The sequence below is a fragment of the Felis catus genome, chromosome B1, assembly GCF_018350175.1.
Source record: "Felis catus isolate Fca126 chromosome B1, F.catus_Fca126_mat1.0, whole genome shotgun sequence".
In the NCBI taxonomy this organism is placed as follows: Eukaryota; Metazoa; Chordata; class Mammalia; order Carnivora; family Felidae; genus Felis; species Felis catus.
The window spans coordinates 193,784,673-193,812,551 of record NC_058371.1 but is presented as its reverse complement, the minus strand read 5'-3'; the positions used below and the strand labels follow the sequence as shown (position 1 = coordinate 193,812,551).

Here is a 27,879-nt window from a genome sequence, read left to right as displayed (position 1 = left end):
AGTGCTGTCACCCCGTTTGAATCTCGCTGTCCGCATGTGAGCAGAAAGGGAAAGAAACTGCCCTTGGCCTCACTGAAAAAAAAAAAAAGTCCGTGGAAATGAACACATACACTAAAACAACCCTTGGACACTGCTCAACAGCTATCTGGTGAGCTCCTACCAACACCTGGATGCCAGCGCTCTAATCATTCTCCACTATTCCGGAAAAACAGGAATTCATTTCAGTAAGAACTTGTTTCTATTAATAACGACTTCTATTTATTGAGCACTTACCACGTGCCAATGTACTAATTATATCCATAATGTATGTTAGCTTTCAGCCCATTTTATAGAAGGCACGCTGAGGCACAGAGACTGGAGTTTTCTCCAGATCACAGTTAGATGGTGGAGTGGGCTGCAAGCCTAGGTATGCTGGCTTTAGAAATCATTATGTTGAGCAGCCCCAGAGACCCTACTCTCATGTTGCCTGGGGCTCAGGCAGGGTCTCCCGGTTTCACCTGTATTTGTTTCCTAGTGCTACTCAGATGACCACAAATTTGGTGGCTTTAATCAGCATAGTTCTTACCCTACAGCTCTGGAGGTGAGAAGTCTGAAAGGGTTCACAGGGGGGTGCCTAGGTGGCTTGTCTGTTAAGCATCTGACTTCGGCTCAGGTCATGATCTCGTAGTTCATGGGTTCAAGCCCCATGTCAGGCTCTGTGCTGAGAGCTCAGAGCCTGGAGCCTGCTTCGGATTCTGTGTCTTCCTCTGTCTCCCTGCCCCACCCCCACTCGTTCTCTCTTGCTCTCTCTCTCTCAAAAATAACTAAAAAAAATTTTTTTTAATTTTAATTAAAAATAAAATAAAAGGGTTCATAGGGCTGTGTTCCTCTCGGAGGCTCTAGGGGAGAAGCGGTTCCCTTGCCTTTTCTTTTCTAGAGGCTGACTATGTTCTTTGTTGATTTCCCCACCTTCAGAGCCATCAGATGGCCACTCCTTCTCTCACTGTTTCCCTCCAGTTCCATCCTTACATCACCTTCTCTCTATAACACCGACCCTCCTGCTTCCCTCTAGTAAGGACCCTTGATTTGTCATCAGGGGTTGCACCCGGATAATGCAGGATGCTCTCCCTCTCGCAAGACTCATAACTTCATCACATCTGCGAGGCCCCTTTGCCAAGTAAGGTAGCATATTAACAGGTGCTGGGAGTTAGGATGTGGACATCTTTGGGTGGCCATTACTCAGTTTACCACACCTGAGAGGTAACTAAAGCTAAAAGACAGCTCGGAAAACCACAAGTGTACCTGCAGAGCTATTTTCTTGGAGACGATACACGAAGGAAAAGCTGTCAGGCTTAGAATCTCAGGGATCCTGGCAGAACTAGCCATCAAGATGGAGACAGCATTAAAAGAATGTGTGTCAACCCTTCTGTTTCTGAGCAACTGATATGATCCACATCCTTCACTTAATCCATTTCATCATGATAACACAACTGACAGGGAGTTTCTTTGTCCCCAACACAGAGCTGAGAGGCTCAGGTTAGTTATGTAACCATCCCGACGTCACACAGCTAGCAACACTGGTGGGCACCAGGCTTATGGTTAGGACCCAGGTGACTGTGACGCCAAAGCCCAGGTACCCACCCTGCCCAGGCAACTGGTGACAACACTGATCAAAACGAACCACACCAGCCATGTGCACAGAACCCCTCCACTACCACCCCCTGAATAGCATTTAGCACTGATTTCCTTATTCATTTGCTTATCCACATATTTGTTATCTATCTCTCCTCATAGGTAAGAATCCTGCCTGTTGCTGACTGGGGTCACCCCGGCTCTGAGAACAGGCCAGGCACATAGTAGACACTAAATAACTGTTTATGTAACAAACGAATAACACTTCTTTGACCTGGAGATAACCAATGTGAGCAAACTCAACCACTTACAATGAGGATGAGATACTGAAAAGTAACAAACACCCCAAAGTCTTTGGAACAGCCAAAGCAAACATCTCTGAAGTCCAAGTTAGTGCACTATCTCTTTAGAAAACCCCTTGAGACCCAATCCGAAGCCCGTGTTCTCTTTCTGGAAAGTGATTTCTAACTAATTTGTTGAGCTCTTTATTACTCTACTTCCTGCTAAAAGGGATATGCTTCAGTGACTGTTAAAATTAAAAAGGAACATTGTCCATCTAAAGTATATGATCCGAGGGGGCAAGGTAACCACACGTTAATATTATAGAGTTCAAGAGCTACATCAGTGAAGTTACAACCTCTGCTGGTGGAGACAAGGATTCAGAGGAACAGATTCATGACATTTCCCAAATTGACCAGTTGCAAAGCCCCAACCCCAACACTGCTAAGCCCCTCTGTCAGCCCCTCTGTCTAAATACACATAACTAGACGGAACAACCTAGACAGAGAGAGATCATGTTCTTTCATGCAGACAGGACCCTGACATTATGGTCATACGCACTTAATCATTTTTAAATTTTGATCCTGCGTGTAAATATAATACCATTAGTTTTTTGATTCACACTTTGGCCTCAAATATACCTCCTTCATGGCAACGGTTCACCTCTTATCTAGTTCTCTCTCTTCCTCAGAGTGCTATAAGCTTTTTTGTGGCAGATAATTGGCTAAGTAATCTTTGAATCTCTAACCTTGGTGATTGGCACCTGCATGTTGGATGAATGAGTCTTTTATCATAAAAATAGTGCATGATCATTAAGAATTTCAGAAAACAGAGAAGGGTGGAGAACAACCAACATAGTCCATGATTGTGAAAAAGCAGGAAACATTTTGTGATATTTTTCTGTTTTTTTTTTTTTTAATGTAGACTGGTTTTTCTTTATTTATATTTTTCTCTTTACAAAATCCTATACATACTTTTCTAAGTTGGGACTTTTTCACTGAACATTACAACATAAGCATTGCCCAGTGCCATCTCAAAGTTCTGAAGCTTGATAGAATGCTCTAACTCGTCTCTTGAGGGCACTAATTTTATGCCATTGGGCACATTATCAACTTCAACTCTGGTGTAATGCAAAGAGAATCCATCCCATGTCACAGCTACTATAATTCAGGCTTCATTTCCCCAACTCAACCAGAAACTCCTTTTGTTACCTTTTACTATCTGTGACCTAAATGGAGGTGCACCCATTTCTTCCCAGCTTGGTAAGCATCAACAGCCATCTGAATCTATCCCTAAAACCATCCAGCAGGAGCCTTTTGGCAAAACCCCGTGTAGGGCACTCTCGTTCTAGTTCTGTTCTATTGGGATTTTTTTCTATTAAAATAAATGTTTTCATGAACTCACAAATGTGTTAGTCATAACCATCACAGAGTTCCAGTTGATGATTAAAAAACAAACTAGGTTTGGGAAAAAATTCAAGATGCCTTCCATACTCCAAATTTGTTCCCAGTCAACAGAGAACAGGGGCCAATGCCTTGAAACCAACATATTTTTATGAAACCAAACATCATAAAACATGAGTGAGCGTACCCTTACATCACTCAGACCACTAAGATTAATAGACACGTTGAAAGCTTTTGCTTCACACTTGCTCAACTGAACAAATACATCTTCTCACAAAACCAATCCAAAATCTTGGCCATTCCCAGATGTCTAAAATCCAAGACGCTTTGCTCTCAAATTCCTCAATGAGAAAGTGTAGAAGAAGAGAATTTGGGACTTTAATCAAATGTTTAAATCTAGCACCAGGAAGAGAAGGAACTAAAATTGTACATTGAAGAAGGAAGGGAAAGGGAAGGGAAGGGAAGGGAAGGGAAGGGAAGGGAAGGGAAGGGAAGGGAAGGGAAGGGAAGGGAAGGGAAGGGAAGGGAAGGGAAGGAAAAGAAAGGAAACAAAAGGAAAGGAAACGAAAGGAAAGAAAAGGAAAGAAGGAAGGAGGGAGGGAGGGAGAGGGAAAATAGAGGAGGAAAAGAAAACACACTGAGATAAATATCCACAAGTAATCTCTTACGTTATCAATGTTTTATTTCTATGAGAGAAAAGACATTTCTTCTATCTGTACATGATCCTGTCCATTGGGTGGGTAGACTCAGTTTGTTTTGTTTTGATGTAGCATTCATTTGTTCACTTTTTAAAACCAGAAGGGATATGCTTATTGGCTCTCATGGAAATGTGGAAACCACAACAGAAATGAAAGTTGAAACTAGAAATCACTCATAACCCCTCCACAAAGCAATAAACCCACATTAGCATTTTGGTATTGAGGCTTCTCATCTTTGTGATACATATATTATTTTTTTAAGCCAAAATGAATGTTCCAACACTGGAGACACTATTTGGCAGCCTATTTTTCCCCTTAATTAACATATAATAAATATTTGCCTTTGTCATTAAATGTTCCTGTAGAACATACATTTTAGTGGCTGCAAAATAGTCCTTTTGTTGATGTCCCATTGACTTAGCTAATCTATAACTGTAGAAGAAATAATTTATAACCAAAAAAGACCATCATTATACATATCGCTTTGCCTACATTCTTAAAAATTTTCTTCAAATTAAACCATAAAAGTGTCGAGACAAAGGGTGACGTAATTTTCAGACTCTTCGTATGTATTTGTCAATATGAATTTTGCAGCCCTAAAAGGTTGTACCACTTTGTATTTGTACAGCCTATGAACATGCCTGCCCCCGAGCTGGTTTGAATTCTGTGTATCTTTGCCAAACCGTTTGGCCATTAAAAACTATTTTGTTTTGCTACCGTTTGTTTATTTATTAAACAAGTGCTTATCCAGCAACTTCTATGTACAGGCTCTGTTCTTGGGTGGGAGGCATTGCAATGAACACAGGCTCTGGCACAGACAGGGTTGGAATCCCAGCTGTCTCGTTCCCTCTGTGACCTTGGGCAGGTTCCTCACCTGAGCCTCCATTTTCTCAGCTACAAAATGGAGGCAAACACAACCCATCCAAGTGGTGATTCTAGAAGTTAGACACATGGACATGTGCACAGTGGTGCAGCCCAGGCGGAGTCCTGGGACCTCTTAGTAAGTATTAATGCTTGGACTCCATCGCCCTGCAAGCCTGTGCAGCTACTCTGTTGATGCACCCACTCTTCCCATGACATTTGATGGAGCCTCCACTGGGAAGCTTCAGCCCTCCACCCACTGTGCTCTTGTGTCTCAGACAACTTCTCCATCTGAGGGAAGAGAGACTAATTATGGGAAGCTGATACTTGTAGTTTGTCAGATCTCACATTGACATTGCATTCATTTTAAGATGGGAACTGTGGCCACACACACGGCATCTGAATCTAATGACCTTGAAGTCTCTCCCTTTATGTTAAAGTCAGAGGCTTTAGTGGATGGAGAATTAGGCTGAAACTTGGCCAGCTCCGCCTTCATGCTGAGCTACGGCACTCTGATTTGCCTTAGCTCCCCTTCTCTATATGGAAGCATTCCACCATTAACACAAATAATGCTAGGGTTTTACATTTCAGATCTTTTATAAGGAAATAAAAAATTTATTTATCTTTACAGAAAATAAAAAGTTGTAGGTTTAGCTAAGGCTCCATTCTGACCCTTTCCTTACTCTTCAGTTAACCACTAGCCTGGAGCTAGTACATTGCATTTCTATGCATTATTTTTTATGGAAGTGAAACTTAACATGGTATAAAATTCACCATCTTAAAGTAAACAATTCGTGGCATTCAGCGCATTACACTAGCACAGCCACCAGCTCTAGCAAGCTCCAAAACGTTTTCTTCTTGCCAAAAGAAAGCCCCTGTAACCGTTAGGCAGTCACTTTCCATTTCTTATGCCCCCACCTCCAACCCTTGGCAACTACCAATCTGTTCCTGTCACTACAGACTTACCTATTCTAGATCTTTCATATAAAGGGACACATATAAAACGTGGCTTTTTGTGTCTGGCTTCCCTCACTTAGACTAATGTTGTCAAGGTTCTTCCATGTTGTGACATGTACCCATACTTCATTCCTTTTTCGTAGCTCAACAATATTCCGTTGTATGTCTACACTGTCTAAGTCGGGTTGAGTTCCATGTACACCTACTTTCTGCCTGCTGCATCGGGCCAGCATTTCTTACTTGGTGATGATCCGAGCAAGAGCCCCGCTTCCCTAATTAAGCCTGGTGGATGGTGTGGGCAGGAAGGCCGCTGGGTGATCTTGCGCATGGTCTTTGGCACCAAAAAACCACGCTTTCATGCATCATTCAAGCCACGCTTTAATGCATCATAGTTACATGAGTGTGATAAAGGCAACCGGCCCTTCATGCCTTTGTTTCCTCTTCTATAAAATGGGGATGAAATATTAACCACTTCATTTGGGGTTGCTGAGTGTAGCACACAAAACGGTGCACAGTGACTCTGTGCGGTGCCTGGCACACAGGGAAGTGACCAATTCAACACATTTTCAAATCATTTATCAAGTACCTGCCATGTGGCAGGTACCATTCTAAGTGGTAGGAGTGCAACAGTGGACACAACAATAAACAATAGGTAACTCGCCGTCCAGAGAAAGCAGACAAGATAAAGTGAAAACCATCACCAGTGTGATAACAGGCTGGGGGGCTATAGGCCAGAGAGAGGGTGCTCCAGAGCTAGCTAGTGTTACAAGGTCAGAGGGGCTCCCACAGGACACGATGTCTGATCCATCAAGACTTAAACAAAAGTACGTTTAAAATCTCTCCCTTCCTCTCTGTATCCCCTGCCCCCACGGTGCCCAACTGGCTGCATCAGTCTCCCGGTTGGTCATTCATCTCCCATCCCTAGCCCTCTCTCATCCACTGTCCACACCACAGCCAGAGAATCATTATAAGAATAACAAAGATGACAGTTTCCCCCACTCAGTGGCTCCTATGATACAATCTAAACTCTTCAAGCCCTGAAGTCATTTGATCTCATCTATTTCTCTGACTGCCTCTGTTATAGGCCACTTTGCCCTTTTTAAGCCCCAACCCACTCTCCTTTCATTGCTAGAATTCCCAACGCCCTCTCCTGCCTCAGAACCTTCACATAGGCTTTTCTCCCTTCCTGGAGGACTCCACTCCTGTCTTCACCAAGCTAAGTCATCCTCAGGAATCTCTTTAAATGTCCAGTCCTTAGTGTGGCCTTCCTTGACCCCTAGAACTAAAGTAGTCTCTGAAGCCCTCGAGACCTGGCCAGACCAGGGGCAATTCTGGTGTCCTGATAGAGCTGTCCTTTCAGGGGGACAACAAGATGACTTCAACCCAGGCATTGTGTCTCATCACCTATATCCCATCTGCCAAGGTCGGCTGAGCACCCACTATGCACCCAGCATGGCTCTAGTTCTGTGAAATTACAAATGACCAGGGCTTAACCCCTGGCAGGAGCTGTGTAGGGAATTTGGGACCACCCAGCCCAGAGACGGTACAATTGTCAATACGACTGAGGAACAAGGTTCAATGTCCTCTCCACAAAACATACTGCTATGATCAAGCATCAGTAGAGGTGAGCTTTGCTGGCCTTTAAAGTTACTTCCAAATCAAAGATTCTGTGACCCTGTCTGTGTTCCAGGGACTGAGGATGCCTAACTGTTGGGGAGTTCACATTCCCCTAGATTTTGTTTTCATACAGGAATAGGGTAGTGTAAATTCACACAACCTTTTGGAAAGCAGTTTGGCAGCATGTACCAAAAGAGACATAAAACATCCAAATCTTTTGACCCAGTAATTCCATTTCTGGGAATCTATCCCAAGGAAATAATCCTAAATAGGGGTAAAGGCTTATGCACAAAAGTTTTCAATGTAATCTCATTTATAACAGGAAAAAATGGAAATAGCTTAATTGTCCAATCACAAGGGGAAAGAGATTAAATAAATTATGGTACAACTACTTGATGAATATTGTTTGGCCATTAATGGTTCCAAAGAATAACAGAGGAGAAATGCTTATTATATAATATTAGGTTAAAGAAAAAGTAAGCTGATGATCTAGCAAGCCCACTTCTGGGTATATACCCAAAGGAAAAGAAAACAGGATGTAGAAGAGATATCTGCACTACACTATTTATTGCTATATTATTCACCATAACCATGATATGGAAACCGCCTAAGTGCCCATTACCAGTTGAATGGATAAAGATGTGGTATATATCATAGAATATTATTCAGCCATGAGAAAGAAGGAAATCCTGTTGTTTGTGACAACATTATAGTAAGTGAGATAAGTCAGGCAGAGAAAAACAAATACTATATGTTATCACTTATATGTAGATTCTTAAAAAGCTAACTATGGCTACAATGGCAATCATATTATAATACAAACATATATCAAATCAACGTGTTTTACACCTCAAATTTGCACAATGTTGGGTGCCAGATATATTTCAATTACAAAGAAAGAAAGAAAAAGCAAGCAGCAACAGTGACAGATAATATTACACATCTCTGCACAAAAGGTCTATGCACATGCACGCACACACACAGAACAAAAAATAATGGAAGAATAAACTAAAATGGTAACAGTGGTTATTTGAAAAATAGAACTGTAGTTTCGTTACTTTTATTTTTCAACCTTTTCCTCTTCTACAAGTTTTTTTAAGTTTTTATTTTATTTATTTATTTATTTATTTATTTATTTATTTATTTATTTTTGAGAGAGAAAGAGACAGAGTGCAAATGGGGGAGGGGGTAGAGAGAGAGAAAGAGGGAGACACAGAATCCGAAGCAGGCTCCAAGCTCTGAGCTGTCAGCACAGAGCCTGATGTAGGGCCCGAACTCACTGTGAGACCGTGACCTGAGCCAAACTCGGACGCTTAACCGACTGAGCCACCCAGGAGCCCCTACAAGTTTTCTTTAATGAGCACATATGTAAAATAAAATATGGGTAATTCTGTATGACAGTTACACTCAGCATCCAGAGCATAGAAAATAAATTCTGAGGTTAAATAGAATACATGTATTTTGATGAAAACTTTGCAAATTATGAATAGGAAAACCTATGAGAAGGAAATCACACACACACGCAAACACACACCCACACGGCCAAACAAAAAATGAACAAACCAAGCCTGTCACCAGTTCTATTACAAACATGATCCGTGGTTGGATGGTTTCCTTACCTTTCCTTGCTCAGGGGTGCTGTCTACCATAGCCCTTCATTCTTGCCTTCCTCAATCCTTCTTGACATGGCAGTCCAAGAGACCTTTTCTTCTTTAAATGTTTATTTTTGGGGGGGGGGGGGGTAGTAGAGAGAGGGAGGGGCAGAGAGAGGGAGACAGATAATCCCAAGCAGGCTCCATGCTGGCAGCGCAGAACCCATCACAGGGCTTGAACTGATAAACTATGAGATCATGACCTGAGCCGAAGTCTGACGCTTAACTGACTTAGGCACCCAGGCGCCCCTAAGAGACCTTTGTAAACTGTATGTATGGTCCTGTCACTCCCAATCCTACTCTTCACTAGATCCACGACAGCCTTTCCATTCCTGTGATCAGCCTCGGCTCCCTCTCTGCCTGTATTTCTCACCGGTGTCTTTTCACACTCTTCTGCTCCCCGCCAACTTTCTCCTAGTTTCTCCAAGGTATCCTGTGCTGTCCCAGTGCCAGGCTTTTCCTCAAGCTATTAGCTCTGCTTGGAAAGCTTACTCTACCCCAGCTCACACCTATTTTTCCAGATACCTGACATCAGCTTTCAAGTCTTAAGAAATTGCTTAGAAGTTATTTCCTTGGGCAGTTTTTCTAACCACATACATGAGGTTATTCCAAAAACCCAGATCTAGAGCCCAGAAGGGGTACCACCAAAGAAATGCATTTCCCAGCACCAGCAAGAAGGTAAATTCTAAATATTTTTAAAGAATATTTTTAAAATATTTTTTTTAAAAATTAAAAAAAAGAAGGAAGGTCTCTGACTTAAAATTGCTTCTCCTTTCATCAACAGAAACCAACATTTCTTGCATAGCACGAATGCTCGTCAATGAGATGCATTACTTCATTAATCTTAACAAGCATCCCTGGTTTGAGCAGTTTTCGATTTTTAATTTATGGAAGAGAAAAGTAAGGTTTAGACAGGCAATGCAAATTGCCCAAGGGCACATGGTGGGGCAAAGAAGACTTTAACTTTCAAAGCCAGTGGTCTTACTCTGCCTGCTGCCACAAAGAAATGTCAGTGGGAAGAGAGAAGATGGGGAGAGTCCTGCTAATTTAGACTGTGGTAATATTCCATTTATTTTGTCTTTTCCTTGCCAAAACCACTCTCCTCAGCTTTCTTCCCAAGCACACTATGAGTCACCATTGGATTTCCATCCACTGGGATGGAGTCAGTGAGAATGTTGTTTTGGCTGGCAGGGCCTGTATGTGCAAGTGTTACCACCTGCTGCTAAATCTTTGTCTCTGTTGGGTCTATTGTCACTCTGGACTCTGAGACTGGCTCATGTCCACTGGTCTCCTCCAAGAATGCCCCAAATGTTTTCAGCAAGAAGAAAAGCAGAGAACAAGGGTCTTCCTTATCTGGGTAGACATTTAGTAACACCCGGGAGTTGGAATACAACTGAGATGCCCCAAAAGAAGCGAGTTTAGGGGTTTTCAATAAATGTGAGCTATTGTATTATTATCACCACCATCATCACTCTTTTTCTGCCTAGATAATGTCACACAGAGACTCTCAACGGCCTCAGGATAGAGAGGCTTCATCAGTAAATGGCCATGTTGCCTCTGGCCTCCCTGCAACCAACATGGGCCTTTGGATGCTTTTCAGGTGCAAACAAAGTGGACACAGAGAACAGAGGACAGATAGTTCATCAAAGAACACAGCCCAAGCTGCAAGAGTCAGAGCAGTGGGGCTAATGCCAGCAATATTAACAAATGTCCGTTGTTTGTGTTCACTTTTGTAGCACACAAGAGCTTGGACGTGAAGGCACAAAACTGCAAGGCCAGAGAGAGCAGGTCAGAGACTGTTGCAAAAGGTCGGGGGAGAGACAGGGAACAGGAGAGCTCCTCACATGGCTGTTGAAACATACCGGTCAGTGGTTACCTCCAGAAGCCAATCAGCATTGAATACTCTGACATCTAATTGGCATTAGTCATTAACCCATAAGTATATACTGCACCTCTACATTCTAGCCCTTGGCTGCGTGGGGGTAGCACAAAGATGAGTAAGACAGGGCTCTTGCCCCATATGAGCACATTATAAGGTGTGTATTCTTATACCTGAGTCTGCATCAGTCATAACTCACGTACAGAAGCCTGAATCCCCCTCGGAGATTGCAAACCCGTTAAAAGGAAGCATTGGCTTTTCACATTTACTGGGATCCCTCTTCCCTTCCAGAACTCCAGACAAATTGAGAAATAAAGCAAAAGATGATGGGCATCCACATTGTGGAAATAAGTGAAGATTAACCAGATGAGAGCAAGGAAAGACTATGTACTCTGAACTTGCTATAGCAAGGGAGTCGGCCACCATCACTTGCTTTTTGGCAGAGATTCAAAGAAAGGCAGAGGGGCAGGAAAGCTTTCTAGTAGAAAAAAATGGGAGGCTTCAGGCATTGCCTGACTGGAGGCTGTCGGTGTGGGGAACAGAAGGGTCTTGGAGTCCAGCTCTGCCCCTTACCAGCAACGCTAGTGAGCCATGGCCATCGCCACGGCTGCAAAGACAATCTTCCCCTAACCTCCTTCCCCTTGCCCACCATGAGGAAGTCCAAGCAGCTACCTCACTGGCTCGTGGTAAAGAATAAACAAGAAGTACATGTAAAGTGCTTAGGACAGTGCCTCACCCCAATAAACGCTTGATGAATGGTAACTATTTTTTTATTTTTCATCATTCAAAGATGCGGCATCTCAGAAACAACCTTAAGTGTCCATCGATGGACGAATGGATAGAGAAAATGTGGTATGTATACACAATGGAAAATTATTCAGCCATAAAAAAGAAGGAAATCCTGCCCTTTGCCACAACATGGATGGGCATGATGTCAAGTGAAATAAGTCAGATGGAGAGAGACAAGTGCCATATGATCTCACTTACATGTGGAATCTAAAAACAAAAACAAAACCTGGGGCACCTGGTGGCTCAGTTGGTGGAGCTGGACTTCGGCTCAGGTCATGATCTTGCTGTTGGTGAGTTCGAGCCCTACATCAGGCTCTGTGCTGTCAGCCTATCTGCGCAGAGCCCACTTTGGATCTTCTGTCCCCTCTCGCTGCCCCTCCCTCACTTGTGCTCTTCCAAAATTAAATAAATATTAAAAAAAAAAAAAACAACAACTCCTACTATAGACATCAGATTGGTGGTTTCCCAGGCTGGGAGTAGGGTTGGGTGGGTGGCATGGGTGTAGGAGGCCAAGGGGTGCAAACTTTCAGTTATAAAATAAATAAGTCCCAGGGGTGTCATGTACAGCATGGTGACTAGAGCGCACACTGCCTCGCAGACCTAAAAGTTGCGAAGAGAATAAATCTTAAAAGTTCTCAGCACGTGAAAAAAATAATTTGTAACTAAGGGTGGTAAGGGATGCCAACTAGACTGTGTGACCACTTCACAACATGTACATCTACTGCATCACTACGCTGTGCACCTGAAACTAATATAATGTCATATGTGGACCATATCTCAATGTTGTTTTTAAAAAGAACACACACACACATACACACACACACAAAGATACAGCGTCTCTCACATGCCTGATAGGTCTCAAGAAAGTGTGCAGATTGAAGCCCGCCTAGCCCAGAGGCATAGAGGTAGTGAAGCAAACACACTGAGATGGGCTGTCCACCTGGAGGTCATGCCCAAGTTCCCCCCTAGCCCCTCTGGTTCGACTGCCCCACAGTGGGGGTGGAAGCCTCTGTGCCCAGCCTTGCAGAGACCTGCTCCAGGGCAGACGCACCCCATTCTACGCCGGTCGGTTGACTCTTAAGTCTCCAAAGCAACTCATCACCCCGTTGGCCTTCACATTCCGACATTCTTAGATTACCTTTTAAAAACAGCACCAGCTCTCTAGTGTCTCTTCAACAATCTCAGGACGGTTTGACAGGTTGTGTTAGTGACAGCTGAACACTGGAGCACCCAGCACCAGCACCACTCATCCTGGACGTGCTGTGTGTGGTCTTCCATCCCAGGGTTCCCCCCCCACCAAACCATCATAGGGTCAGGCCTTCCATGAACCCGCCTCTTCTTGGAATTTTTGTAACAAGTCATGGGAGAGCTTCCCGTGCACTTTGAAAACTTCGCTGAAGAAGCTTGACAGCCCCATAAAATTATATTTCAGAACTTCACGGCACAATATGGCAGTCTGTGAGTAAAGTGCTTTCCAGACATTTTTGACTTATCTAAAGTATGCTCGTTTTTTGCTTAAAGAGGCCTCAAGGGACGATGGAGCTGCAGGGTGTCAATCGCTCTGTCACTTATTATCCAAGATGATAAAAATTGCTAGGTTTTCTGAACTAGTTATGGAATAAATGATATGATGGGTGGAGTTTGCTTCATAACACACAAAATGCAGGGAATGGGGGAGAGGGGGAAGGGACCTTAAGTGAACGGGGACACCGGGGACACAATATTATTCCCCTTGCGTAACTTGCTGCGGGATGCTGGGTGCAGGGGACCTCATTGTATATGAAATTTTCTGCAATTTTTAAACATTTTCTTATGATTTACAATACAAGAAGTGATATTTTGAACATAAGGGGGGATCAAGTATTATGGCCTGGGATAGTACTGTTTGTTAATTCTCAATTTATCCACAATGAGGGATATTTATATATATAAAGAATTTTGCAGTGTCTCCTCCATGTGAAGTCAGGAATGAGGGCTTGATGACAGGCCATGCTGTGTGAGGAGTGACTCCTGGAAGTGATACAGGAATGCAAGTTCTAACATCGTGTGTTATTGTGACCTTTGGGCAAGTCACTTCTCCCTGCATCTGTTTTCTGGTCTATAAAATGGGAAAATCAGGCTGTTGCCCTCTGGGGGTTCTTCCTTCCCTGATGGCATGAAATTCTTGCTGGAATGTGAGCTCCGTGCACATCAGGATCCTGTCTTCCTCTTTCAACTCCTATCCCCCCGGGGCCAGGGACAGCACCTGGCACACAGAAGGAGTCAATAACATTTGTTCGTTCAATGAGTGAGTGAACTGCCTTATTTTTAAACATGCAAACTACTTTTCTCACAAGAGCACACTTCTTTCCCTACAGTGAAAGCAGACTGAGTTCATAAATCACACTGAACTGGCAGCTGGGTGGCTCAGTCGGTTGAGCATCTGACTTGATTTCGGCTCAGGCCATGATCTTACAGTTTGTGTGTTCAAGCCCTGCATCAGGCTCTGCGCTGACAATGTGGAGCCTGCTTGGGATTCTCTCTCTCTCTCTCTCTCTCTCTCTCTCTCTCAATAAATAAATAAATAAGCTTTAAAAAAAAGAAAAGAAAGAAAGAAACTACACTGAGTCTTTATGGCTTGTTGAACTCACCTTGAGAAGCCCAGAAAGTGCCAATAGGCATCTCCTTAATGTATACCATCCTGATTGTTGTAACCTATCAGGGCTAAAGGAAAGTTGACAGCCTGACCCATAAAACCTTGCCCATAGTCCTTCAAGGGTTCCTACCACTCCCCAGGACAAAGCCCAGAACCTTCCATGGGCAGCAGAGCCATCCCCCTTCCAGGCTCATGCTCTCCTTTGTTCTTTCTCAATGGCCTTCTTCTACGCCAGGACCTTTGCACATGGCAATCCCTGCACATGGAAGTGTTTTCTCACCCCTCTTCCTGGCTATTGTCTGCTCCTGTTTCATATTCCAGGTCAGATGCCCTCCCTGATCCATACTCTCGGCTATGTCTCCTGCTAAACACACCTGTAACACCCTTCACCTTTCCTTCAGAATGGTTTCCAGAGTTTACTGAACTTATCAAATTACCTCATCTGTCCTTAATATGATATAATTCCAAGACAACTTCATACTTCTCCCATCACTTCTTCCAATCAAATGTGTTTGGATCTTTCTTCCCCGTCCTTTCATGTCACTGCAGGCAAATTCATTAACTTTCTGGTCACTTTCAGTTACATGACCCAGTTTCATTATTTAATTGTGACTCATTTTCAGATATTAAAAAGACCAATCTAAAGAATAACTTTCATCTCACATCCAAAACACAGTTTGTTCCCTTTCTGTGCCTTCAGTTCAGGATATACTACGGGTTTTCCGCTTTTCCTCCATCTCCTACCCCTACTTCTGCTTCACACATGCCTAGAGTCAGACCACAGGGTAAGAGAATTAGAAAAACATGATCAAAGTATTTTGAGATATCACCTCACGCCAGTCAGTCTGCCTAAAATGAACAAATAGGAAACTATAGATTCTGGCAGGGATGTGGAGAAACGGGAACGCTGTTGCACTGTTGGTGGGAATGCAAACTGGTGCAGCCGTTCTGGAAAACAGTGTGGAGGTTCCTCAAAAAATTAAAAATAGATCTCCCCCATGACCCAGCAATAGCACTGCTAGGAATTTACCCGAGGGATACAGGAGTGCTGATGCATAGGGGCACTTGTAATCCAATGTTTATAGCAGCACTTTCAACAATAGCCAAACTATGGAAAGAGCCTAAATGTCCATCAGCTGATGAATGGATAAAGAAATTGTGGTTTATATTCACAATAGAATACTACTTGGCAATGAGAAAGAATGAAGTATGGCCTTTTGTAGCAACATGGATGGAACTGGAGAGTGTTATGCTAAGTGAAATAAGTCATATAGAGAAAGACAGATACCATATGTTTTCACTCTTCTGTGAATCCTGAGAAACTTAACAGAAGACCACGGGGAGGGGAAGGGGAAAAAAAGTTAGAGAAGGGGGGAGCCAAAGCATAAGAGGCTCTTAAAAACTGAGAACAAACTGAGGGTCGATGGGGGGTGGGAGGGAGGGGAGGGTGGGTGATGGGTATTGAGGAGGGCACCTGTTGGGATGAGCACTGGGTGTTGTGTAGAAACCAATTTGACAATAAATTTCATATTAAAAAAAAAAACAAAGTATTATTACTCAATACGTGCTATTTGCATGGTTCTCTCCTGGCACACATGGCTGTGCCCCAAGTCTTCAAATGCCAGCTCTCTCTGTTTGAACATATTCCCAGGGCCGGTAGAAGCTTTCTGAAAGACCTCCATAGTATAGAGTTCCCTGAATGGATGAATCACTCCTTGGTTGGTATTTTGCATTGCCCTGTGCCAGCCTCAGGTTCTGTATGTAGCTGTTGGCTTCTTACTGACTTCCTCACCCTAGGAGGACTCTATCCTGGCTTAAGGTCCCATCTAATGGCCAACCCCACCTGCATCCTCAGCACCATCTGCCTCTTGAGAAGGCAAGGAGAGGCTCTTTGCCTCTCCAATGGCTACCCCTCTACTGGCTCTCTTCTCTGATGGCCTTCTGCCTTTACAGAACTAGAATTCTCTGGTTTCTATGATCACATAAGACATCAAGCTCCAGGGGTGGGCCAAGCTCCCCCACAACTTGTTTATCACATGTCTCTGATCCCACGAAAGCTGCAAAGCTTTCAGTTTCACAGTTTAGCTAAACATCCAACTGGAGAATAAATAGCTTCTTTCTTGCAGGCACCTTCCACATTATCAGTGATCCCTTGGGATCCTCGCCACTTGGTTGGAAAGTTGGTGTCACTCTTCTCTTACCTCCCTCATCTGAAAGGAGGGGAGAGCTCCTCAGCACTTCCTTATCAGCTATTATCTCCCTACCTTGAAGGCTGTCTTCAACCATTAATCATTTTTGAACTTCTAGTTTTCTCTTATGTGCACTGAAAGTGGATGCTGGTCCAGCTATTTTTGGCAAGTCTTAAGTGGATGTGTGGGAACCGATTGCCCATTTATTCCCTACTTTGGGTCCTCATCTGAAACTCCAAGATGATAAGTCATCCTGTTAAACATAGTTCTGTGAGTATTTGATGAATGTCTGTCTTTTCCAGTAGACTTTTCCTCTATAAGGGCTCTGTGTTTACTCTCCCTTGAATACCAAGACCAAGCATTCAATGTTTAGCATATAGTAACAGCTCAATAAATATGTGATGAGGTAATCGGGGGCACCTGGGTGGCTCAGTGGGTTGAGCGTCCGACCTCAGCTCAGGTCATGATCTCACTGTTTGTGAGTTTGAGCTCTGTGTTGGGCTCTGTGCTGACAGCTCAGAGCCCGGAGCCTGCTTCGGATTCTGTGCCTCCCTCTCTCTCTGCCCCTCCCCCACTCGTGCTCTGTCTCTCTTTCTGCCTCTCAAAAATAAACGTTTAAAAAAATTTTTTTTAAATAAATATGCGATGAGGTAATGAATAGAAAAACAATATGAAAGAAGAAGACCAGATTTGTATCATTAAAACACCCTGGTTTAGAAGGACTAACAGACAGAGCATCATTCGAACAATAAAAGACCAGGCAAAGATTCCCAAAACCTGGCTATCCATCAGAATTACTCATGGAGCTGTTGAAAAATATAAATGCTTAGATCTGATCTGCTGGTATGCTGATTCAATAGATCTCATTGAGAATCCATGAGCTAAGATGCATAAGAGAGATCTAAATAATGTGCCAGGAGAGCTCCCGGGAAGGAGAGGCTGTACCTGATGGGGAGAATCAGGGAAACTTTCTGGAGCATCAAGGAGACTTTCTGGACAAAGCAATGCATAAGGATGAAAAATGTGAGCGGGGGAAGAAAGAGGCATGGGGAAGACATGGTTATCAGGAACTTGTAAGCCAGAGAAGATGAAATAAGCAAGGCACTGTGACTAGAAAGAGATTAGATTCTGGACAGAATCTAGTGCTTTGGGGAAGAGGAGTCAGATGGTCATTCCACCTGATTGAAAGCTCTTTGGATGCAGAAACCTGACCTAAAGTTAGCAATACCCAGGGAGGTATATGGTGCAATGTGGTTGGGTGAGCCAACTGTGGATTAGACTGCCTACATTCTTCATCTATAAAAGGAGGAGGATGAAATTATTCACCTCAAGAGGTTACCATGAAGATTAAAAGAAGTATTGATGTAATGTCTTAGTCTGTAAGTGCTCGTTATATATCAGCTAGAACTTTTTTTTAATAATTCTAGTACCTAACAAAATAGCCAGTTCTGCAAATATCTTCCCAACGTTGCATTTAGTCAAGGTCACGTTGGTGGCTTGAAATAGGCCATGATGGGAAGTTTGTTGTTTTGTTGTTGTTGTTGTTGTTGTTGTTGTTGTTTTAAATCACTAATCATCAAGGAAATGCAAATCAAAACCATAATGAGATACCACCTTGTACCTGTCAGAATGGCTAACATCAAAAAGACAGGAAGTAACAAGTGTTGGCAAGGATTTGGAGAAAAAGGAACCCTCGTTCATTGTCGGTAAAAATGTGAACTGGTTAAGCCACTGTGGAAAACAGTATAGAGGTTCTTAAAAAAACTAAAAATACCACATGATCCCATCATTCCACCACTGGGTATCTAACCAAAGAATATGAAAATGCTAATTCAGAAAAATATATGCACCCTCACTGTGGGAGTGTTTATACACCGAGGAAATTGGCAAAACTACAAACTTGAACCCTTTCTTTGAGATCTGAACCAACACATTGTTAGATGCTCTGTGGATATTGATTGGATTGGTCTAGATTGAACAGACTTCAGTTGAAAAGTGAGCAAGGATACAGGAAAACAAAAGCACAAGCTGAGAGGAAAAACTTCTCTGTGTAGGCAAGGCAGAGGAAGACCTTGGCCTTGGAATGACTGACAGGAAAAAACTGAATATGATTTTTTTTACTCTAAGCTAATGAAATAAGCTTCAGCATATTATTTTACCCATCGCTTTCACCATTGTCTCTAAAATAAGCATCAGAAAAACTGATTGAAATAGTCACTAACAAGCTGTAGCCCCATCAGAGCTCTGAATGCTCTAGGAGAAAATTTCAAAGGCTAGTTCTCTCTGGAAAGATGTCCGAGAAGATACAGTTAATAAGGAGTTATCTGAGATGAAAAATAATTTTAAAAATCTAATATTGCAAAACAGAAAAATGCATGATACCTCAATAATACAAGAAACTTTATCATCAAATATTAAAGAAAAATTAAGGAAGTTGCAAATGACACAGGAAAGAGAATATAAATGCCCATAAATTGTATCAACAGTTGGCCAAGGGAAGGCAGTAACACAAAAATACATCTGTCTGTTTTGGAAGTCAACAAACCACTTCTAAGTTCTTTAATAGATTGTGCTATTTCATAGAATGAGTGAGAAAAGCCCTTTAAGAAGTCATTACTTTATATAAATAAATTAACACATCAAACGGCTGAAACACCTGAAATTAAGCTTGTAAGGACTGATATTCTAGTTCAGCCTCTTAGAACACTTCAGTGTCAGAAGTGGGGAGATTCCTTCAAGTCAGATAGTCAAGGCCATCTTACACATAAAAGTGTTATGGTGTGACATTATATTGGTACTGAGCTAATGGAAGCATTTAGTCCCAGGGACCTGCTTTGCCTGTTCAAGTTCAATACGGTCATGCGGTTTTTCAATACGGTCATACGGTTTTATTTCAATGAATTACTAGGATCCCATTTACTTTTATTAGCACATGGACTACTCAAGACCTAAATACTCCCCTCCATGAGCAACCTAAGAATTCTAGGGGCTTGCTTGCTTCAAAAGTGGTCATCCCAACTTCCAACCTACTTCCAAGGAAGATGTACAAAACAAAACCTTTAATTGTCCGCCCCATCCCCCCACCGTTGATTTAGCTGTCACCAATTTGTGACATTGTTGAACCCTAGTCACGCACATTCCAGTAGATGCTTGTCCATTTGTGGGAGATACTGTTGCTGACCCTAATAGTACCCCCTTCCTAAGTTTCAGTGTAATGATCCTTTTAATTCACCACTATGTGTTTAACCACTATCCCCCAAATGATATCTGCTCTGACAGAATGACTGAAAGCAGACCAATTCACAGTCTCATTCATACACTGTACCAGAGCCGCCACCCCGAAATCCTTTAGACCTTTTGGCCCAGATTCCCACTTACCTCCTGGTCAACTCCATTCTGTAATCCACCGTGTCCTTTCTTGGGGTGTCCTTTCTGGATGACAGGATTTGGACCAGGCCAACCCTGTAGTCCGTGACTAACTTCCCTGAAGAAGTTCATGGAGAGGAACTGGACCCTTGGTTCCTTCCTTCCAGAAGACCATGGATGCTTTAAGCAAATAATCTCAACACCTGTCCAGCCAAAAATTCCTAAGAGGAAAAAGCCTTCATCGAGCTACTGTCAAGTACCTCCTTGTATGCACAGCACTAAAAGAGTCACTTGAGTGACTTCTCTCAGTAACTGTCTCCTTAACTGTACTTGTATCTCTACCCATATGTATAGAAGTGGCATTTTTTACAAATTCCATCTCATCAGCCACAACACACTGTTAGGGGATATTAAGAACTGTGAGAAAGCTTAGAAATAATGAAGGATGCCATTTTATTTTGAGGAGGAGAAGACAGACTCAGGGACTCCATCTGATTAAGACCATACTCGATAAAATGATGGTAATCAGGGAAGGAAGGGGATAAAATCTGATGGTGTTAAGGGTACTAACTTGTAACGAGTGGTTAATAAACCTTAGAGCTCTAAGGCACAATTTGATGAATATAGATAATATTATTGTACTATAATGATATAATTTGATAACAACCATATTACAATATTTAAGTATACCAAAGAACACCATACACCTTAAACTTACACAATGCTGTATGCAAAATTGACCAATTTTTAAAAACCCTACTCTAATTAGGCAGAAAATAACTGTCTCGCTTCTGTGCCCAAGGCATGGTTTTTACTACCCTATGATAGCATTCATATTTTGGACAGCCAACAAATCCAAAAGACCATTTTCCTCCAGATGGGAGGGTGGACAGCTAGGGTAAAATGAAGATCATCAAGATGGGGATCACATCCATCTTCTTGGTCAAACTTAGCATCAGTGTTCACTTTGATAACTTTGAAAATACTTCTTCCAATTAGCGTTCTCAATGGCTTGAGAAGAATGGTGGGGAAAGCAGGATAAAAACAAGATTTTTCTGACACTGAATTTCCATAAATGATGTCATGAATTATATATTGCTGTTGCTAAGGAGATGTAAGAAGTATGTATCAGAAGGAAACAAAGAAACTGATTACACCAAAGATGAGCAGTCACAGGCTTTGGAGAACCATTCTGCTTTTTGAGTTGTTACGATCAATTCTCTATAGTAACAAAGACATATCAGTCTTCTAAAAATACCCAATCATTTATCCATTCAGCAGAAAACAAAGAAAAGATCAGTGCAGTGCTCATAACCCTCTTCCATTTTGGAGCACATAGGATGCGGGGCCCTTTTCCTGCCACGTTGACCAGGAACATTTGCCACCTCTCCCTGTTTAGTCCACAAGACACCACCCAATTTCCAGAATTTGAGGATTCTACCTTGAAAATTCTCAACTAGGAAATGACTCTCTTCTCTAAGTTAACAACTAATTTCCAGTCAGTGAGTAATTTTTTTCCTGAAACTTCCACTCAGTGGAAAACAAATTAAGAGGGAAAAACTTAAGTAAACAAATCTGCAAAAGAGGCCACGACATACAGAGGTGGAGACACCTCTAAACTCACCAGTCAAAGAAAGCAGGAGCTTCAGGTTTATCTCAAACAAAACAGTAATTTTGACCAGCCCCTGATTGAGCCTCACCCCATGAATGACTTCCAGGACCTCTGGCTTTTTGGGACTAAAGGAGAAAATTATTTTTAGCACAACTATTTGGAAACCTCTGAGAACTTGGATCTCTTTTTCTGTCTGGTACCAAAGCAAGTTTTTCGCTGAAGCTCTCATGAAAGATCCTCAGTCTCTTGTGGATTTAGAATCCTGGAGCAAGCCACCAACCCAGAGAAAGGTATGGTGTTTCTTTTTTTTTTTTTTTTTTTTTAGAACTTTGGCAAATGTAGATGCAGTGGCCCATTTCATGATGGTAGCTTTGGAGTTTGTTAAACAGACAGCTCTGTAAGAAAAATCCATGAAACTGAAGACCTGAGTTCAAATCTCTGGTCTGACAGTCATTTTGTGGCCATAGACAAGTTACCTGTCCAATCGACCACAAGGGGGTCCTTTGGAAAGATGATACGGACTTAACATTGCTCTGTAGGCTACAAAATCTTTGCCAGCTCTCAGAATATTTTACTCTTATGCTATCATAGCACTTTACATAAAGCAGTCGAAGCTTTATCAATCATGAGCTGTTGATATAACTAAATGTTGAGGAATACATGCTTTCTTCATTCAGCCTTCACTGAGCCTCTCCAGTCTTGGTCCTAAATGTTAGCGATACAGAGTTTATATTTCGGTGGAGAAAAAGCAAGGAGATAGACAGTCCTAACACAGCGTAGTTATGAGGTGCTGCACGCCGCGTAGTGACAGGAGAAGGGAAGGTTTTCCATGGCTAACAGGAGAGGCACTTCTGAGGAGGAAAACTGGAGCCCCAAAGACAGAGATGAGGAACCAACATAACAGAAGCTTCTGGTATATGAACACCTAAGTGCTCTACCCTGTCTTGCTCACTCCTAGGGTCACTCCTAGGGCAGCTAGGGAAGGATAAAACCTACTATTGCGAAATGTCTTCATCTGGGGGCCAAGGATATGTCACGTTTTGGCCACGCCTGGTTACCTATCTTTTCCCTAATGACTTCCAGGCAAAATACATTCTCAAGTCAAACTAGTAATCGAGTCAGCCCTTTGTCATGAAGTAATGTGACAGTTTCCCTCCCATGATATGGGGGAAATCTCGAGTGTTTGGAGACAGGAAGAGCTCAGTTCAAATCCTGCCTGTGCCATTTTTATGGCTGTGTGGACTTGGGCCCTCAGAGTCTCAATTATCTTGTTTGTAGAATCGAGATAATATCACCTACTGCATACGAGTGGTTTAGGGATGAAGTAAATGCTGTTTTAAAACACCCAGCACAGGGGGCCTGGGTGGCTCGGTTGGTCAAGTGTCTGACTCTTGATTTTGGCTCGAGTCATGATCTCACAGTTCATGAGCTCAAGCCCCACGTCAGGCTTTGCACTAATGGCATGGAACCTGCTTGGGATTCTCTCTCTCCTTTCTCTCTGCCCCTCTCCTCTTCATGCTCTCTTTCTCTCTCTCTCTCTCAAAAAAAAAAAAAAAAAAAAAAAAAACATAAATAAATAAATAAATAAATAAATAAATAAAACACAGCACAGTAATAAAAATGCTAGTATGTTCCCTGCATTCCAACTCATCTGGGTTTTTTTTTTTTCACTTAGTGTTTTTTCTGTTATGGTAAAATATACGTAACATAAAACTTACAATTTTTAAGTATACAGCTCTGTGGCAGCAAGGATGCTTACACTGCTGTACAACCATCACACCATCATCTATCTCCAGAACTTTTTGAGACTTTGAACTCATTAAATATTAACCCCCACCCCACTCTCCAGCTGCTGGCAAGCACCATTTGACCTTCCATGTCTACAGTTTTGACTATTCCAGATACGTCATGTAGGTAAAATCATGCAATGTTTGTCCTTTTGTGACCGGCTTATTTCACTTAACGTAAAGTTTTCAAGATTCCTCCATGTTGTAGAATGGGTCAAAATTCCCTTTTAATGGTCGAATAAGATTCCATTGTATGTAGGTACTATATTGTGTTTATCCATTCATCCGCTAATTCACCTTTTTGCTGTTATGAATAATGCTGTGATGAGAATGGGTGTGCAAATATCTGAGTCTCTGCTTTCAATGCCTTTACGTATATACCCAGAAGTGGAATTGCTGGATCATATGATAATTCTAGGTTAAGTTTTTTGAGGAATTAACTTACCGTTTTGCACAGCTGTTGCGCCATTTTACATTCTACCAAGTATGTTTTTTCCAGGTTTACTGAGATATAATTGACATATAACATTGTGTAAGTTTAAGGTATGCAGTGTAAAAGTTTGATACATATATGTATTGTGAAATGATTATGGCAATAAGTTAGTTAACACATCCATCACCACACATGATTATCATTTTTCGTGTGCACTAAGAACATGCAGTAACATCTCTTCTTTTAGCGACTTTCAAGCATGCAAGAGAGTATTATTAACTACAGACACCATGCTGCACATTAGATCCCCAAAACTTATTCAGCTTGTGACTGAAAGTTTGTATTTTTTGACCACCATCTCCCCATTTTCCCCACCCTCCGGCCCTGGGCAACCACCATTCCACTCTCTGTTTCTATGAGTTCAGTGTTTTAGATTCCACATATAAGTTAGATCATACGGTGTTTGTCTTTCTCTGACTTCTTTCACCTAGTATATTGCTTTCAAAGTTCATCCGTGATGTCACAAGTGACAGGATTTCCTTCTCTTTATGGCTGAATAATATTTCATTGTATATATACCACATTTTCTTTATCATTCATTTGCCAGTGGATATTTAGGTTGCTTCCATGTCTGGATTATTGTGAATAATGCTGCAATGAATGTGGGAATACAGATAGCGCTTTGATATCCTATCTTCTTTTCTTTTGGATATATACGCAGAGGTGGGAGACCACTGCCAAGGATCTTTTTTTCTGTGTTCTCTTCTAGAGGTTTTCCAGTTTCAAGTCTTATATTTAAGTCTTTAATCCATTTTTAGTTGATTTTTTGAGTGGTATAAACTAGTGATCCAATTTCATTCTTCTGCATACAAATACACAGCTGCCCAACACCATTTTACTGAAGAGACTATTCTTTCCCCAGAAAGTATTCTTGGCTTCCTTTTCAAATATTAGTTGACTGTATATACATGGGTTTTTTTAATAAGTAAAAACATGCTATTTACAAAGAGATCTCAACCAGTGGACACATTTTCTAAAAGTTCAATTTTTGCAGTGATTTATTCAGTGTTTCTCCAAGTACTTTCATGATGAGTTTAGCAAGAACAAAGGGTTCTATCACTAAAAATCTTACAAAACACTACATGCTACATTCCTGCCTTACACATTCAAAACACATTTTTGACATAAAGAGTGTGAAATCTATAGTACCGTAAAGTAAATATAAGTTTCAAAAACTGAAAACCTGTTACTTTATAATCCCTACAGAAAAATAGGATACATTATCATCCCAAGACAGATCTGCACAAGATTAACAATATTTCCAGAGCTTTGATTTTCTCACTCCAAAAGAGCGTGATGTGGGAAAAAAATACATTTTAGCACATATTCTACATAAATTTGCATATTTGATGTAATTCTTCAAAATACTTTGTATGAGGCATGACTGCAAATGTGTGTGAGGTTTCTTTTTGTAGTTTTGAAAATGATCTAAAATTGGAGTATAGTATACATTGAGTTGTGTACTTTAAATTGGTCCAATTTATGGTGTGTAAATTAAATCTCAATAAATCTGTTAAAACATATTATAATGTTTATAAAACCATGACCCGCATAGTGCAGTCCCAGCCAAAATAACCAAATCCACTGCAACCCAGTGGGACAGTGGGCAAAGGATAGATTATTCAATATAAGGTGCTGAAAATATACAGCTGGATCCCTACCTCACACTTTTTATCAGAAACATTCTAATGGGTCAAAGATTAAATGTGAACAAATGAAACAACAAAGAAACTGAAAGTGGGAGAATTTTTTTTTTAGTATCGTGGAGTGAGGAAGGCCTTTTAAATGGAATAAATTGAACTTCAAAAATGTTTTTATAATAAAAATTTTTTAAAATTCATGAACAAAATACAAAGGCAAACTGGGGGAAGCTATTTTCTGCTCATATCATAAACTATGTACACACACACACACACACACACACACACACACACACAGTGACTTATTGTACTGTTGCTTATACAACAATGAAAATATCCCAAATATCCATCAGTAGGAGACTGGTTAAATGTAACACAACCATATAGTGGATATTCTATAGTCACTAAAAAAAGGATGAGGCAACTCTACCTACTGATAACAGAAAATCTCTTAGCTACCTGAAAAAGCAAGATACAGAAAGTTGCATATTTTTTGCCAAAGTGGAGAAGAAGACACACAAGAAACCAGCAACAATGATTGCCTCTAGAGAGGAGGACTGCATGTCTGGAAGACTGGGAGGAAGGGAGAGATTTACTTCTCATTGCATACCCTTTTTTAATTTTATAAATGTGCATGTTCTATCTGTACCAAAAAAAAAGGTAATTATTTAAAATATTTCTAAATACTTAGACTATGCAAAATTGAAACAACTGAAGTCTTTGGTTTGTATTTTTAAACACTGTGAGAGGGACCCACAGACCCCTTGAATATTTAAGTTCTTTTTTCTCTTTCCCTTAAAATATTCTCATATTCCATTCTCCCATGTTTTTCATTTAGTTTTTCATAAAACACATACTTCACCCCGCCAAAAAAAAACAAAAAAAAACAAAAAAAAAAAACTTCTCTGTCCACAGCATGAGTTTTTTATGCCAAACACTGTTCTAGATGGTTGTAGAAATCAATGACTAAGACAAAGATCCTTGCTGTATGCCCTCATCCCTTACGTTCCATGAGATGGAGATATACCATATTTTTAAATAATAATAAAGGTAATAATAATCTAGTGAGTTAGAAGATGGTGGGTACAAAGAATAGAAAACAATAGAGCAGAATGAGGGGGGTGGAGGTATGAGATGGCAGATGGCAGATGGCAGATGGCAATGTTAAATACAGTGTAAGAATTGGCTTCAGGGAGAGGTTGGCATTTGAGCAAAGACTCAAAGAGGGAGATGAGTGAGTGAGACATGTAGACATCTTGGGGAAGAGAAGACAGAGGGAAGAGACAGCATGAAGGCCCTAAGGCAGAACATTCCTGGTGTCTTTGGGAGACACCAAGGCATCCTGAGAGACTGGAGCTGGAGAGAGGGAGAGAGAGTAGCGGAGGATGAAGTTAGGGAAGTAAGGAGGGTGGGTGCCCAATCCAGTAGACTCTTGAACCATGTACCATGAGACTTTTGGCTCTTAAGTAAACTGAGGAAACATGGCAGGGTGATGCCACTGTAGTTTTCTATTATAACCCACACCCCTTTGTCGTCCTAATAAACTGAGTCCCGAGACTCAAATGGCCAGTTACCACCACTTTGTCATTATGTGTCAGGCAGCACAACACATTGTTCCTCAATTCTGATGAGGACTCTTAATGGATAATCATTTTGAGAGCCTTTCAAAACTTCTAATTGGGGATGCTTCCAGCATTTAGACTATCATACAGACAATATTCTAATGCATTTGTCAATGAAAGGCAAACCATTTGTTCAATGAATGCGTCTGTTTCAATTGTATTAAGTTTTTACCTCCTTTGAGCACCTTTTTGCCTGGCTATTGGAAATATTAATATCCTTTCTTCCAAGCACGTGTTTAGAATTTCTGCTTCTTATATTCACCATAACCTGGACCCTTACCCCAAGCTTCTTTGTAGACTGATCCCTGACTATTGGCATGTTTGTGTTTTCAGCTTCTCCATCATAATGTCTGAGAAGCCACTGCCCACAGCGCCTTCTCTCCAAGTAATTTCAAGTTCCTCTTAGAACCAAGTCCTGGTCTCAGCTATAGGATGCCATTCCATGTCTCTTTAAACATTTAAACATTTAAACTTTTATGAGTATCTCCTATGAACATGTTCTATTCTTTCAAATTCTCTCTCAAAGCCTCCTCTCATCCATTTTTTACACAAAAAAAAGCTAGCAATTTCATCATCACAGTTTTGTTTTAACTGTGGCAGCGGTATGGATAGAATGTTCTTTCATTTTCTATCATCTGGGACACCTTTGAAAAGGCTGGTATCTTTATCAGATCCACCGGGCTTTTCAGAAAGTGCCTTCATCCCAGTTGAGCAATGGAATCAGTAATGTTGAATTTGTGCTCTATTATAAGCAGACTGTGCACAGCAAAAATGTTCTCCTGGATGTGG

At 41.5% G+C, this 27,879-nt stretch overlaps 1 protein-coding gene across 4 annotated transcripts in view; it reads left to right on the top strand.

Annotated features, from left to right (window-relative positions):
• The window catches only part of C1QTNF7 (C1q and TNF related 7), a 109,920-nt gene that overhangs the window by 70,143 nt on the left and 11,898 nt on the right, over nt 1-27,879 (top strand). Inside the window, exon 1 of one of the 4 annotated variants that reach the window (XM_003985525.5) lies at nt 20,502-21,838. The exons of the other annotated variants lie outside the window; for them this stretch is intronic. The gene's annotated coding sequence lies outside the window, so the exon portion shown is untranslated. Of the gene's footprint in view, nt 1-20,501; nt 21,839-27,879 lie in introns of those variants that run through there. 4 annotated transcript variants of the gene reach the window in all.